Source organism: Musa acuminata, chromosome BXJ1-11, assembly GCF_036884655.1.
Source record: "Musa acuminata AAA Group cultivar baxijiao chromosome BXJ1-11, Cavendish_Baxijiao_AAA, whole genome shotgun sequence".
Classification (NCBI taxonomy): domain Eukaryota; kingdom Viridiplantae; phylum Streptophyta; class Magnoliopsida; order Zingiberales; family Musaceae; genus Musa; species Musa acuminata.
In genome coordinates, this window is record NC_088337.1 from 58,642 (window position 1) to 74,321 (window position 15,680).

The following is a 15,680-nucleotide window of genomic DNA, read 5'->3' on the forward strand; positions in this document are numbered from 1 at the left end:
ATAAAATTATTCAACTCATGATTTGAAATTAGTTGTAATTATTTTTGCAAGATTTAGAGATATTATTTATATGGGCGAACATTTGAAATATTTACTGATTACAAGAGTATAAAGTATATTTTTACATACAAAGAGTCAAATATGAGATCATGGAGATATATATATAAATTTTAAAAGATTATGATTATACCATCAGTTATCACTTAGGTAAGGCCAATGTTGTAGTTTATCCAGGTAGTAGAAAATGTATAAGTTTTATGGCTAATCTAGTGGTGAAGCAAAAGAAGTCATTAAAAAAAATTATGACCTAAATGTTTTGAGGATAGTGCGAGACTCGATTATTTTGATAGTCAGGTTCTATCTTATCTCATTCCATAAATTAAGAATGACAATTACAAGATCTACGTTTATTCTACTTGAGGAATGAAGTAGAAAATTGATTAAAATCAGATATTTATGTCATCGAGGATATCCTATTGATATTTCAGGATATATTATTCGTTCTTAACAATCCAAATATCCAGAAATAGATCTAGGAGGAATGTTATAATTCCAAGTACAACATGCTTCCTGATAGTATATACCGATATAAACTTTCAACTCATTGACCATCGATTTCAGGGTGATAAAAAGTGCTAAACTTGATTTTCGTGTTAATAGATTCCTATACTTATCTCCATAATCTAGAAAGTCACAGGGATTTAAAATGAGACTATGGTCAACAATCAAAAATCGGATATCAGATTTATATCTCTAAGCATATGCTGATGTGGTAGAAAAAGCTATAGTAATTAAAAAAAGTATTGAGGATATTCAAGAGATCAAGAGCAAGAATGGCAAGGACAAGCTTCACTATAAAAATAATAGGAAAAATAAATCATAAAGTGGTTACATGAGGGTTAAAGACATCTAGATTGGGAAAGAGAAGCCATCATAAAGGCTCAATCTTGTGTAAAATACATATTAAATTATGAAAAAGTCAGTGGTTTCGATTTATTGGAGCCTGTTTTTCCTATGGAAAGTTCGTTCGTAAAGTAAAAGATTACCCTTCGAATAAGAAGAAATAGCCATTGCCTTCTATATCATAGGCCAATATCGAAGTGTATGCTATCATTATACAGGATTTCAGAGCTTTTAAATCAATAGTCGAATATATTATTCAAGTTTCTAATTGAAATATAAAGTTTTATTTGACCCTGGTTACAATCTATCTTTTGTTTTACAATATTTTTCTTATCACTTAGGTGTTCAACCTAGACTAATGAATTATATGCTATATGTAACTACGTTTGTTGGGGATTCTTTGACAACAAACTTGATCTATCAATCTTATTTGATTTCTATCGGAGAACACAAACTTTTTTGTCGATTTGAATCTCCTAGAGATTCAGTATTCTAATATTACACTTGGTATTAATTGACGATCTTCATATTTGTCAATATAGATTGTTCTACATAAGTGATCATTTTTTGCATACTAACTTAGCCAATTTATTATATTTAGGGCATTAGGCTTGATTCACATTCTTGCCTTATATCGTTACTTCAAGTTCATCGACTTATACAAAAGTGCTATTATTGCTATCTCGTATTTGTAAAAGAGTATTCAGATCAAAAAACTAATTTAAATAAAACTCCTGTTTTCAGAGAGTTCCCTAATCTATTCTCGGATGACTTGCTCGGATTACCTCGAAATGGAGTAGGTGAATTTGATATTAATTTTGTCCCCTGGGACAACCCCAATATCTAAGCCTCCCTATAGAGTGGCACCTCTCAAGTTTGTGAAATTGAAGAAGCAAGTACAAGAACTGTTAAATAAATGTTTCATTCAGTCTAATGTTTTATCATGGAGTGCTCCGATGTTGTTAGTTAAGAAAAAGGATGAACCATTGAGGTTTTGTATCGATTATACATAGTTGAATCAGGTGCATATTAAGAATAAATACCTCTACCCAAAATTAATTATTGATTTGATCGATTGTATAGTGCACAAGTCTTTTCGAAGATTAATATGAGATTTTGTTACTATTAATTGAAGACTAAGAAAGAGGATACCTCAAATATAGCTTTTAGAACTTGATATGGTCGGTGCGAATTCTTAATAATACCTTTCGGATTGACAAATGCCCTAGCAGCTTTTATGTATCTAATGGATAGGATATTTCAATCACTCTTGGATCACTGTATAATTGTACTCGTTGATGATATATTATTGTAAGCGAGGGATAACCATGTGAATTTTTGTATAATTGTTTGCAATGTCCAACAAATATGAATTTTCTTGGGCATGGTAGGTTATTACAAGTGATTTTTGGAGGGATATCTGGAATTGCTACTTCTCTTACCAAACTAACATAAAGGAATGTGACATTTGAATTGGGTGAAGATTTTGAACGAAGTTTTCAAGAGTTACAACGAAGATTGACTCGTGCCCCTATTATCTATATTTCAAATGTTAGCGAGGGATTTGTAGTTTATATAGATGTTTCGAGAAAAGATCTTGATTGTATTTGGATTAAAGATAGGAAAGTGATTGTTTATACTTCTAGACAATTGAATAGTTATGAATAAAATTATTCAACTCTTGATTTCAAATTAGTTGTAATTACTTTTACTATAAAGATTTAGAGATATTATTTATATGAACGAACATTTGAAATCTTTACTGATCATAAGAGTATAAAGTATATTTTTATCTAGAAAAAGTCAAATATGAGATCATGGCGATATATAGAAATTTTAAAGGATTATGATTGTACCATCAGTTATCACTTAGGTAAAGCCAATATTGTAGTTTATACAGGTAGTAGAAAATGTATAAGTTTTATGGCTAATCTAGTAGTGAAGCAAAGGAAGTCATTGAAAAAAAATTATGACCTGAACATTTTGAGGATAGTGCGAGACTCGATTATTTTGATAGCCTCTATCCAAGTTCTATCTGATCTCATTCGACAATTTAAAGAATGATAATTACAAGATATACGTTTAGTCTACTTGAGGAATGATTCGACAATTGAAATTAGATTTTTGTGTCATCGAGGATATTCTATTGATATTTCGAGATAGATTATTCGTTCTTAACAATCCAAATATCTAGAAATAAATCTAGGAGGATTGTTTTAATTCCAAGTACACCATGCTTCCTGATAGCATATACTTGATGAAATGTGAGAGATCCGATATAAATTTTCAAGGCATTGACCATCGATTTGAGTGTGATAAAGAGTGCTAAACTTGATTTTCGTGTCCATAGATTCCTATACTTATCTCCATTATCTAGAAAGTCATAGGGATTTAAAAGGAGACTATGGTCAACAATCAAAATTTGAATATCAGATTTATAGCTCTGAGTATATACTGATGTGGTAGAAAATGCTATAATAATTGAAAAAAACATTGAGAATATTCAAGAGACCAAGGGCAAGAATGGTAAGGATAAGCTTCACTACAAAAATAATAGAGAAAATAAATCCTAAAGTGGTAACATGATGGCTAAAGACATCTAGATTGGGAAAGAGAAGCCATCGCAAAGGCTTAATCTTATGCAAAATAGTTATTAAATCATGAAAAAGTTAGTGGTTTCGGTTGATTGGAACCTGTTTTTTCTATGGAAAGTTTGATTGTAAAGTAAAAGATTGCCCTTCGAATAAGAAGAAATAGCCACTGTCTCCTAGATCATCGGCCCATATCAGGGTGTATGCTATCATTGTACAGGATTTCTGAGCTTTTAAATCGGTAGTCGAATGTATTATTCAAGTTTCTAATTGAAATGTAAAAGTTTTATTTGACCCTGGTTACAATCTTTCTTTTGTTTTATAATATTTTTTTTATCACTTAAAGTATTCAACATAGACTAATGAATTATATGCTATATATAACTATGTTTGTAGAGGATTCTTTGACAACAAACTTGATCTGTCTATCTTATTTGATTTCTATAGGAGAACACAAAATTTTTGTTGATTTGATTCTCTTAGAGATTCAGTATTCTGATATTGTACTTGGTATTAATTGACTATCTTCACATTTGTTAGTATAGATTGTTCTATTGAAGTGATCACTTTTTGGATACTAACTTAGCCAATTCTTAATTTTAAGGGCATTAAGCTTGATTCAACTTCTTGTCGTATATCGTTACTTCAAGCTCATCGACATATACAAAAGGGCTATTATTGTTATCTTGTATTTGTAAAAGAGTATTCAGATTAAGAAACTAATTAAAATAAAACTCCTATGTCCAGAGAATTCCCTATTCTATTCTCGGATGACTTGCTCGAAATACCTCCAAATGTAGTAGGTGAATTTGCTATTAATTTTGTCCCCGGGGACAACCCCAATATCTACGCCTCCCTATAGAGTGACATCTCTCAAGTTTGTGAAATTGAATAAGCAAATATAAGAACTGTTCGATAAGAATTTCATTCAGTCTAATGTTTCATCACGGGGTGCTCCGATATTGTTAGTTAAGAAAAAAGATGAGCCATTGAGGTCTTATTTCGATTATACATAGTTGAATCAGGTGCACATTAAGAATAAGTATCCTCTACCCAAAATTGGTGATTGATTTGATTGATTGTATAGTGCACAAGTCTTTTCGAAGATTGATATGAGATTTGGTTACTATTAATTGAAGACTAAGAAAAATGATACCTCAAATATAGCTTTTAGAACTTGATATGGTCAGTGCAAATTCTTAATAATACCATTCGGATTAACAAATGCCCCAACAGCTTTTATGTATCTAATGGATAGGATATTTCAGTCACTCTTGGATCACTGTATAATTGTACTCGTTGATGATATATTATTGTATGCGAGGGATAACCATGTGAATTTTTGTATAATTGTTTGCAATGTCCAACAAATGTGAATTTTCTTGGGCATGACTGGTTATTACAAAAAATATCTAGAGGGATCTCTCGAATTGCTACTCCTCTCACCAAACTAACCCAAAGGAATGTGACATTTGAATTGGGTGAAGATTTTGAGCAAAGTTTTCAAGAGTTACAATGAAGATTGACTAGTGCCCCTATTATCTTTATTTCAAATGGTAACGATGGATTTGTAGTTTATACAGATGTTTCGAGAAAGGACCTTGATTGTATTTTGATGAAAGATAGAAAAATGATTTTTATACTTCTAGACTATTGAAAAGTAATGAATAAAATTATTCAACTCGTGATTTGATATTAGTTGCAATTACTTTTGCTATAAAGATTTAGAGATATTATTTATATGGGCGAACATTTGAAATCTTTACTGATCACAAGAGTATAAAGTTTATTTTTACCTAGAAAAAGTCAAATATGAGATCATGGAGATATATAAAAATTTTAAAAGATTATGATTGTACCATCATGAAAAAGTTAGTGGTTTCGATTGATTGGAGCCTGTTTTTCCTTTGGAAAGTTGGATCATAAAGTAAAACATTGCCTTCAAAAAAGAAGAAATAGCTACTGCCTTCTATATCATAGGCCCATGTCGTAGGGTATGCTATCATTATACAGGATTTCAGAGCTTTTAAATCGATAGTCGAATGTATTATTCAAGTTTCTAATTGAAATGCAAAAGTTTTATTTGACCCTCGTTACAATCTATCTTTTGTTTTACAATATTTTTCTTATCACGTAGGTGTTCAACCTAGACTAATGAATTATATGCTATATATAACTATGTTTGTTATGGATTCTTTGATCACAAACTTGATCTATCAATCTTATTTGATTTTTATTGGAGAATACAAACTTTTTTGCTTATTTGATTATCGTAGAGATTCAATATTCTGATATTACACTTGGTATTAATTGACTATCTTCATATTTGTCAGTATAGATTGTTTTACATAAATGATCACTTTTTGCATACTAACTCAGCCAATTCTTTATTTCAAGGTCATTAGGCTTGATTCACCTTATTGTCTTAAATCGTTACTTCAAGCTCATCGACTTATAAAAAAGGGCTATTGTTGCTATTTTATATTTGTAAAAGAGTATTCCGATCAAGAAACTAATTTAAATAAAACTCCTGTGTATAGAGAGTTCCCTATTCTATTCTCGGATGACTTGCTCAGATTACCTCCAAATGGAGTAGGTGAATTTACTATAAATTTCGTCCCCGGGGACAACCACAATATCTAAGCCTCCCTATAGAGTGGCACCTCTCAAGTTTGTGAAATTGAAGAAGCAAGTACAAGAACTGTTAGATATCTAATGTTTCATCAATGGGTGCTCCGATGTTGTTAGTTAAGAAAAAGGATGAACCATTGAGGTCTTGTATCGATTATAGATAGTTGAATGAGGTGCACATTAAGAATAAGTATCCTCTACTCAAAATTGATGACTGATTTGATCGATTGTATAGTGCATAAGTCTTTTCGAAGATTGATATGAGATTTAGTTACTATTAATTGAAGACTAAGAAAAAGGATACCTCAAATAGAGCTTTTAGAACTTGATATGGTCGGTGCAAATTCTTAATAATACCAATCGGATTGACAAATACCCTAGCAACTTTTATGTATCTAATGGATAGGATATTTCAACCACTCTTGGATCGCTATATAATTGTATTCATTGATGATATATTATTATATGCGAGGGGTAACCATGTGAATTTTTGTATAATTGTGTGCAATGTCCAACAAATGTGAATTTTCTTGTGAATAGTAGGTTATTACAAGTGATTTTTGGAGGGATCTCTCGAATTGCTACTCCTCTCACCAAACTAACCCAAAGGAATTTGACATTTGAATTGGGTGATGATTTTGAGCGAAGTTTTCAAGAGTTACAATGAAGATTGATTAATGGCCTAGTATCTCTATTTCAAATGGTAGCGAGGGATTTATAGTTTATATAGATGTTTCGTAAAAGGACCTTAATTGTATTTTGATGAAAGATGGAAAAGTGATTGTTTATATATCTAGACTATTGAAAAGTTATGAATAAAATTATTCAACTCTTGATTTGAAATTAGTTGCAATTACTTTTGCTATAAAGATTTAGAGATATTATTTATATGGGCGAACATTTGAAATCTTTATTGATCACAAGAGTATAAAGTATACTTTTACTTAGAAAAAAGTCAAATATGAGATCATAGAGATATATAGAAATTTTAAAGGATTATGATTGTATCATCAGTTATCACTTAGGTAAAGCCAATGTTGTAGTTTATCCAAGTAATAGAAAATGTACAAGTTTTATGGCTAATCTAGTGGTGAAGCAAAGGTAGTCATTGAAAAAAAATTATGACCTCAACATTTTGAGGATAGTGCGAGACTTGATTATTTTGATAGCCTCTATCCAGGTTCTATCTGATCTAATTCAACAAATTAAAAAATAACAATTACAAGATATGCATTTACTCTACTTGAGAAATGAAGTAGAACATTGATTGAAATCAGATTTTTGTGTCATCGAGGATATCCTATTGATATTTAGGGATATATTATTCGTTATTAAAAATTCAAATATCTAGAAACAATTCTAGTTGGAATGTTATAATTCCAAGTACACCATACTTCCTGATAGCATATACTTGATGAAATAAGATAGATCCGAAATAAACTTTCAAGGCATTGACCATCGATTTGAGGGTGATAAATAGTGCTAAACTTGATTTTCACATCTATAGATTCCTATTTGTCTCTCCATTATCTTCAAAGCCATAGGGATTTAAAAGGAGACTATGGTCAACAATCAAAAATCGGATATCAGATTTATAGCTCTAATGTTGATGTGGTAGAAAAAGCTATAATAATCGAAAAAAGTATTGAGGATATTCAAGAGATCAAGGGCAAGAATGGCAAGGACAAGCTTCACTACAAAAATAATAGAGAAAATAAATCATAAAGTGGTAACATGAGGGTTAAAGACATCTAGATTGGGAAAGAGAAGCCATCACAAAGGCTTAATCTTGTGCAAAATACATATTAAATCATGAAAAAGTTAGTGGTTTCGATTGATTTGAGCTTGTTTTTTCTATAGAAAGTTGGATCGTAAAGTAAAAGATTGCCTTTCGAATAAGAAGAAATATCCACTACCTTCTATATCATAGGCCCATGTCGTAGGGTATGCTATCATTATACAGGATTTCAGAGCTTTTAAATCGATAGTCGAATGTATTATTCAAGTTTCTAATTGAAATGTAAAAGTTTTATTTGACCCTAGTTACAATCTATCTTTTGTTTTATAACATTTTTCTTATCACTTAGGTGTTCAACCTAGGCTAATGAATTATATGCTATATATAACTACGTTTGTAGGGGATTCTTTGACAACAAACTTGATCTGTCTATCTTATTTGATTTCTATAGGAGAACACAAACTTTTTGCTATTTTGATTCTCCTAGAGATTCAGTATTCTGATATTGCACTTGGTATTAATTGACTATTTTCATATTTGTCAGTATAGATTGTTCTATAGAAGTGATCACTTTTTGGATACTAACTTAGCCAATTCTTAATTTTAAGGGCATTAGGCTTGATTCACATTCTTGCCGTATATCGTTACTTCAACCTCATCGACTTATACAAAAGTGCTATTATTGCTATCTCGTATTTGTAAAAGAGTATTCATATCAAAAATACTAATTTAAATAAAACTCCTGTGTTTAGAGAGTTCCCTATTCTATTCCCGGATGACTTGCTTGGATTACCTCCAAATGGAGTAGGTGAATTTGCTATTAATTGTCCCCGGGAACAACCTCTCAAGTTTATGAAATTGAATAAGCAAGTATAAGAACTATTCGATAAGAGTTTCATTCAGTCTAATGTTTCATCATGGGGTGCTTCAATGTTGTTAGTTAAGAAAAATGATGAACCATTGAGGTCTTGTATCGATTATACATAGTTGAATCAAGTGCACATTAAGAATAAGTATCCTCTACCCAAAATTGATGATTGATTTGATCGATTGTATAGTGCACAAGTCTTTTCGAAGATTGATTTGAGATTTGATTACTATTAATTGAAGACCGAGAAAGAGGATACCTTAAATATAACTTTTAGAACTTGATATGGTCGGTGCGAATTCTTAATACTACCATTCGGATTGACAAATGTCCTAGCAGCTTTTATGTATCTAATGGATAGGATATTTCAGCCACTCTTGGATAATTTTATAATTGTATTCATCGATGATATATTATTGTATGCGAGGAGTAACCAATTGCATAAAAAACACTTGAGAAATGTATTGTCAATACTAAGAGAGAAAGAGTTGTCTGCAATGTCCATCAAATGTGAATTTTTGTTGAACGAAGTTGTCTTCTTAGGCCATGTGATTTCAGCGAAAGGTATCTCTTTTGATCCAAAGAAAATGGAATTGGTTGTTAAATGGGAAATATCGATTACTACAATAGAACTTAGAATTTTCTTGGGCATGGTAGGTTATTATAAGAGATTTATGGAGGGATCTCTTGAATTGCTACTCCTCTCACTAAACTAACCCAAAGGAATACAACATTTGAATTTGGTGAAGATTTTGAGTGAAGTTTTTAAGAGTTGCAATCAAGATTGACTAGTGCCCCTATTATCTTTATTTCAAATAGTAGCGAGGGATTTATAGTTTATTCAGATGTTTCGAAAAAGGACCTTAATTGTATTTTGATAAAAGATGGAAAAGTGATTGTTTATACTTCTAGATTATTGAAAAGTTTTGAATAAAATTATTCAACTCTTGATTTGAAATTAGTTGCAATTACTTTTGCTATAAAGATTTAGAGATATTATTTATATGGACGAACATTTGAAATATATACTGATTACAAGAGTATAAAGTATATTTTTACCTAGAAAGAGTCAAATATGAGATCATGGAGATATGTAGAAATTTTAAAGGATTATGATTGTACCATCAGTTATCTGTTAAATAAAGCCAATATTATAGTTTATACAGGTAGTAGAAAATGTACCAGTTTTATGGCTAATCTAATGGTGAAGCAACGGAAGTCATTGAAAAAAAATTCTAACTTGAATGTTTTGAGGATAGTGCAATACTAGATGATTTTGATAGCCTCTATTCAAGTTCTATCTGATCTCATTCGACAAATTAAAGAATAACAATTATAAGATCTATGTTTAGTCTACTTGAGGAATGAAGTAGAAAATTGATTGAAATCAGATTTTTTGTATCTTCGAGGATATCCTATTGAGATTTCGGGATAGATTATTCGTTCTTAACAATCCAAATATCTAGAAACAAATCTAAGAGGAATGTTATAATTCCAAGTACACCATGCTTTCTATAGCACATACTTAATGATATTATATTGATTATGGCAATCTTAGTGGACTTTGTTCTTTTCATTTATTATATTGATTATGGCAACCTTAGTTTTGTTGTATCTATTGATTTTATTTTTCTTGAAAATAATGTTATCTCAATGAAATAAGCTCACCTTCTTGAGTTGAGTTCAGGTCAAGGATTTTAATTTCAAATTATACCGTTCGTATCGGACTGTACATTTCAGTCCGCCAGCAAATCGGTACGCAAATCGCTCGCTATCGGGCAGTATCAACATAGCTGTGGCCTGGCTGCAGTGAGAGAAGAAGCGTTAAGGGAGACGATTGAGAAGGTGCTCGAAGAAGAGGGAGAATCAGGAGAACCTCGACGCTTTCCGATCCGGCATCACCCTCTCTAACGATCTTGATCTAGGAGGTAACGAAGAGTCAGCAACTCAGCTTCTTCTTCATCACATTCTTCGCCGAAGATCGGAGACGCTTGCAACCTTTGTCGTGTTCTTCGACGAAGGCCTTCAACAGTTGCAGCCTTTGACGTCTTCGCCAATGTTGGGCTGATGGCCCATATTCAGCCCATGTGGGCTTTATCAGCCCACAGCTCACACCCCCTCTTAACCTAACCCTAATTAAGATTAGGGGGGTGTGGTGGCTGCGTTTGAGAGGCAGATTAAAGCTATAAAAAGGCAGCAACGAGGCAGATCTTGGAAGCCACGAGATTCCAAAGAGAAGAAGGAGAACAAGGCAGAAAAGGAAGAGAAAGAAAGGGAAGAAGACAAGGACAACGCAGAGAGACTGTTCACAATCATCTAGCAGTGTTCTCATCTCAGGTTAGATCAAATCTACAGTAGGCTCTTGCTGTGATTACTTGGGAGGTTTTAGATATTGTGGGCAGTAACGTGATCCTTGTATCCCAGTTATTCTCTTGTGGTTGTTGCTTGGGTTTTGGGCAAGAGATTGAGATTTGTATATTCATTATTCTCATAGTGAATTATCTCTAGTTTGCCCCGTGGTTTTTACCCTTCACATTGAAGGGGTTTTCCACGTATATCTTGGTGTTCTGTTTGATTGTGTTTCCATTTTATTCCGCTGCGTATTTTGGTCTTCTAGTATTTGTTCCTATACAAAGGTTATTCCTGTTTATATCCCCGTCAACTGGTATCAGAGCGGGGTTTTGGTGATTTAATTTTTGTATTTGAATATGGAGGCCAGTAATATTTCTCGCATGATTAGTTTGAATGGAAATAATTGGATGATATGGAAACCAAGAATGGAAGATCTCTTGTATTGCAAAGATTTGTATAGACCTTTGCAAGGGGATAGTGCAAAACCTACAACTATGATAGATGATGAATGGAAGAGGTTAGATCGAAAAACAATTGGATTTATTAGACAGTGGCTTGATGATAGTGTATTTCACCATGTTTCTACTGAAATTTCTGCATATTCTCTTTGGAAAAAATTGGAAAGTCTCTATGAAAGAAAAACAGCTGGCAACAAAGCTTTTTTGATCAGAAAACTTGTGAACCTAAAATATAGAGAGGGTGCTTCTATTGCTGATCATTTGAATGAAATGCAGAGTATTACTAACCAGTTATCCTCTATGAGAATGTCTCTTGATGATGAGTTGCAGGCATTGTTACTTCTCAGTTCATTACCAGAAAGTTGGGAGACACTGGTGGTTTCCCTTAGTAATTCTGCGCCAGATGGTATTGTCACTATGAGTCAAGTAACAAGCAGTTTGTTGAATGAGGAGTTGAGAAGAAAGAGTTCGGCAACATCTCAGAATGATTCACAGGCACTTATCTCAGAGAACAGAGGAAGGTCAAAGTCTAGAAGCAGTTCACGTATGGGTAGGAGCAAGTCAAGATCAAGAAAAGATATTGTTTGCTATAACTGTGGTGAGAAAGGACATTACAAGAACCAATGTAAGTAACCTAAGAAGAATAAGAAAAAGGGAAAAGAAGTGGAGTCTACAGAGTCAAAGGATAATACTACAGCTACAGTGCAGGGTGGTGATTATTTGATTTTGTCTCCTTCTGATGATATTTTTTCTTGTGTGTGTCAGGATCTTGAGTGGGTGATTGACACAGGTGCTTCTTATCATGCTACACCACGGAGGTAGTTTTTTGCTACATACAAGTTTGGAAACTTTGGTGTTGTCAAGATGGGCAACTATGGCACAGCAGACATCATTGGCATGGGTGATATCCATTTAAAGACCAACCTTGGCTGTAAGTTGGTACTTAAGGATGTGAGGCATGTGGTTGACTTGAGGCTAAATTTAATTTCAGTTGGAAGACTAGATGATGAAGAGTATGAAAGCAGATTTCACAGAGGGCAATGGAAGCTCAGTAAGGGTTCTCTTGTTATAGCTAATGGAAAGAAATGTCAGCATAATGCAATTGCAGAGAGGATGAACCGCACCATCATGGAAAAGATCAGATGTATGCTTTCACAGGCCAAGCTACCCAAAAGGTTTTGGGATGAGACTTTGAGGACTGCAATTGATGTGATCAACTTATCACCATGTACAGCCCTAGATGGTAATGTTGCAGAGCATGTATGGTCAGGGAAAGATGTTTCCTACAGGCATTTGAGAGTGTTTGGTTGTCGTGCATTTGCACATGTTCCAGATAATGAGAGGTCCAAGCTAGATGGTAAGTCTAAAGAATGTATTTTTCTTGGTTACTCACATGATCAGTTTGGTTACAGGCTTTGGGATCCAGAAAAGCAGAAGGTGTTCAGGAGTAGAGATGTGGTCTTCTTTGAGGATCAAACCTTTGAGGATTTGAAGAAGAAGGCACCAGCCAAGACTTCTGTAGAAGGATTAGAAGATTGTGACCCAGTTATTCCTCCAGTATATCAGGGTGATGGGGGAGATGTGCAGGAAAATAGTGTAGAGCCTGATATTGATTTACCTGCAGGACATGTTGAGCAAGAAGAAGTAGGAGAGCAAGTTCCCGCAAAACCTCAATTGAGAAGATCTTCTAGACAACGTCAACCTTCCAGAAGATACTCTACAGATGAGTATGTGATGCTTACTGATGCAGGTGAACCAGAGAGTTACCAGGAAGCAGTTGAGAGTGAGCAGAAAGAGAAGTGGTTAGTTGCTATGCAGGAAGAGATGGATGCTCTTCAGAAGAACCACACTTATGATTTGGTGCTGCTACCAAATGGAATGAAGGCCTTGAGAACAAATGGGTTTTTAGGTTGAAGACTCAAGAATATTATTCTCAACCAAAGTACAAAGCTAGATTGGTTGTGAAAGGCTTTGGTCAAAAGAAAGGTATTGACTTTGAAGAGATATTTTCTCCTGTTGTTAAAATGTCTTCTATTCGTGTTGCTCTTGGTATTGCTGCTAGCCAGGACTTGGAGGTTGAGCAGTTAGATGTGAAGACAGCTTTCCTTCATGGTGATTTGGAGGAGAAAATTTATATGGAGCAACCAGAAGGCTTCAAAGTCAAAGGTAAAGATAATTTTGTCTGCAAGTTGAAGAAGAGCTTGTATGGGCTAAAGCAAGCTCCAAGACAGTGGTACAGAAAGTTTGATTCATTTATGACAGAAAATGGATACAAAAGAACGGCTTCAGATCATTGTGTGTACATCAAATGGTTTGGTGAGAATTTTATTATTCTCTTACTTTATGTTGATGACATGCTTATTCTTGGAAAAGATATGTCTAAAATTGACAGGTTGAAGAAGGAACTGAGTGAGTCTTTTGCAATGAAGGACATGGGGCCAGCAAAGCAAATACTAGGCATACAGATTTCTCGTGACAGGAAAAACAAGAAGATTTGGTTGTCACAGGAGAAATACATCGAGAAGGTATTGGAAATATTTAGTATGAGCAATGCTAAGCCAGTTGGTTCTCCTCTTGCAGGTCACTTCAAGTTGTGCTCAGAACAGAGTCCGTCAAGTGATGAGGAGAAGGAGAAAATGCAAAAGGTTCCTTATGCTTCAGTAGTTGGAAGTTTAATGTATGCAATGGTATGTACGAGGCCGGACATCGCATATGCAGTGGGTGTTACTAGCAGATTTCTTGCAAATCCAGGCAAAGAGCACTGGGCAGCAGTGAAGTGGATTTTTAGATATCTCAAAGGGAGCTCTAAGGTTTGTTTAAGCTTTGGAGGTGGACCACCTGCGTTAACAAGTTACACAGATGCAGATATGGCAAGAGATATAGATACGAGGAAGTCTACTTCAGGTTATGTACTTACTTTTGCAGGGGGAGCTGTGTCATGGCAATCCAGGTTACAAAGGTGTATTGCTCTCTCCACCACAGAAGCAGAATATATTGCTGCTACAGAGGTATGCAAAGAAATGTTATGGATGAAAGAATTCTTACAAGAATTGGGGCTGAAACAGGAAAATTATGTGGTGCATTGTGACAGCCAGAGTGCCATCCATTTGTGTAAGAACCCAATGTTTCATTCCAAGTCAAAGCATATAGATGTCAGATACCACTGGATTCGAAATGTATTTGAAGAGAAGCAGTTGCAGCTTCAGAAAATTCATACAGATGACAACGGAGCAGACATGTTGACGAAGACCTTAACAAAAGAAAGACAGGAGATATGCCGACAGTTGGTCGGTATGGCTTCACATTGAGGAGTCATGGGACAGCCTCCCTTATGGGCTGAAGGGGGAGGTTGTTGGGCTGATGGCCCATATTCAGCCCATGTGGGCTTTATCAGCCCACAGCTCACACCCCCTCTTAACCTAACCCTAATTAAGATTAGGGGGGTGTGGTGGCTGCGTTTGAGAGGCAGATTAAAGCTATAAAAAGGCAGCAACGAGGCAGATCTTGGAAGCCACGAGATTCCAAAGAGAAGAAGGAGAACAAGGCAGAAAAGGAAGAGAAAGAAAGGGAAGAAGACAAGGACAACGCAGAGAGACTGTTCACAATCATCTAGCAGTGTTCTCATCTCAGGTTAGATCAAATCTACAGTAGGCTCTTGCTGTGATTACTTGGGAGGTTTTAGATATTGTGGGCAGTAACGTGATCCTTGTATCCCAGTTATTCTCTTGTGGTTGTTGCTTGGGTTTTGGGCAAGAGATTGAGATTTGTATATTCATTATTCTCATAGTGAATTATCTCTAGTTTGCCCCGTGGTTTTTACCCTTCACATTGAAGGGGTTTTCCACGTATATCTTGGTGTTCTGTTTGATTGTGTTTCCATTTTATTCCGCTGCGTATTTTGGTCTTCTAGTATTTGTTCCTATACAAAGGTTATTCCTGTTTATATCCCCATCAGCCAAATGCTGCATATGACTAGAAGATTACGTTCTTCTCCTTGTGCACGAGGAGATAAAAAGGAGGCGATGTCGTCGAGGCGGCTGATACCTCTTTTTTTTATTTTTATATTATTATTATTATTATTATTATTATTATTATTATTATTATATATATACCAAGCAGTACACCTTAGCGTATCGCTC